This window comes from Entelurus aequoreus, linkage group LG11 (genome assembly GCF_033978785.1).
Source record: "Entelurus aequoreus isolate RoL-2023_Sb linkage group LG11, RoL_Eaeq_v1.1, whole genome shotgun sequence".
NCBI classification, from domain to species: Eukaryota; Metazoa; Chordata; class Actinopteri; order Syngnathiformes; family Syngnathidae; genus Entelurus; species Entelurus aequoreus.
This window is the reverse complement of record NC_084741.1, coordinates 12,768,115-12,770,027: the sequence shown is the minus strand read 5'-3', so window position 1 is coordinate 12,770,027 and position 1,913 is coordinate 12,768,115.

Genomic DNA, 1,913 nt, shown 5'->3' with positions numbered 1-1,913 from the left:
GGTGGGGAGGCTCCGAACCTATTTTTTTTTTCATATCCAGGTTAAGGGTGACCAATGCTAGCAACAACACAACTATTCTCCACGGGACGATCAAGTTGTTTGACTTTTGTCACAACATTATGTACTTCATTTTCAACTCCTGCCTCATCAATAACACATCCCCTGGATTGGTGTGAGCGATTTCAAAAGGCACAATGCGAGACCTAGCCACTTAATGCTAACCAGGGTGCCGTTAGCTATTAGCAATTGTTAGCACTGCGAGGTGGAAATGAACTCGGAATTGGTGAGCCTTTGATGCAACACTAACAACAGGGAACGCTAACAACACAGCCAGTGGTCGCGGCTGAAGCTGTCGACCGGATTTGAGGAATTACCAGGATGCAGTGAGGTATGTTCACATGTCGTGTTTGTGTTGTAGTGGCCGGGTGATCCTCAGGGTTACCAGTGAGTAGTGTAATCTACGGTAGAACACGCTCAAAGCTACTAAATTGGGTGAAAGGAGTGGAAATGTGACAACATGAGTGTTATTTCATGTTTAGAGAGCTCTAAATTGAGAATAAATACATTCTGGACTATAAGCCGCTACTTTTCTCCTACGTTTTGAACCCTGCGGCTCATAAAATGGTGCGGCAAATTTATGGATATTTCTTCGCTGACGGCTATAATTAAAGTTAAAAGTACCAATGATTGTCACACACACACACTAGGTGTGGCGACAATATTCTCTCACCCTTGATCACCCCATGGGAGGTGAGGGGAGCAGTGAGCAGCAGCGATGGCCGCGCCCGGGAATCATTTTTGGTGATTTAACCCCCAATTCCAACCCTTGATGCTGAGTGCCAAGCAGGCTCCCATTTATATAGTCTTTGGTACGACTCGGCCGGGGTTTGAACTCACGATCTACCCATCTCATGGCGGACATGCCATCTGTTGGACGAGTTTGCCCACTGCAAGTGCTGCAGTGTCCTTCCATTTTGGTGCTTTCGACTGGAAGTAGAAGTGGCCGATCCGTCTTCTAGCCCTTCATAGCGTTCTACTCGCAGGAGTCCTTCATTATTCACTCCAAGCTATGTTTGCAAGTTTTACAATAGAACTAAAACCATTCGTACTCACTAAACCGTGAGGGCTGGGAATCTTTGGGCATCACACGATTCGATTCAATTCGATTCTTGAGGGTAACGATTTGATTCAGTAGCAATTAAAAACTATTATCGATTCAAAATAAAAATACAAAAATAACTAGTTCGACAGTTCTAAACAGCTCTAAAAAAATTACATATCACTTTGTTTGATACAATTCTAACCAAACATTTACCAAAGTGGCTGGACAGGGCAGATTAACTTTCCCATGTGTGACGTCTGTAGGAATGTTTTTATGCATATTTGTGCGTGCTATCGTAACGTAATCAAGCTAGCGCCGTTAGCATTAGCTAACATGCTAACAGGTTTACGAGTGTCTGTGTTAATAATAATAATAATAATAATAGATTTTATTTGTAAAAAGCACTTTACATTGAGCAAACAACCCTCAAAGTGCTACAGAGTATTAACAAATAATAAAAAGATGATAAAAAATAAATACAAATAAAACTAGAACAGCTTAATAGCTAGAACTAGTATGCATGTATCTAAAAATAGGGCTTTTTTAAAAAGAAGGGTTTTTAAGCTTTTTTAAAAAGCATCCACAGTCTGTGGTGCCCTCAGGTGGTCAGGGAGAGCGTTCCACAGACTGGGAGCGGCGGAGCAGAAATCCCGGTCTCCCATTGTTTGCAGCTTTGTCCTCGGAGGTTGGAGGAGGTTAGCCTGTCCGGCTGGTATTATCAACTTACAACGGCATTCTTTTTTGTGTTGTTTCAGTTTCACAAATTCCTCAGTAAATTCACCAAAACGTCAGCGTGGAGTGATCGAGTCTT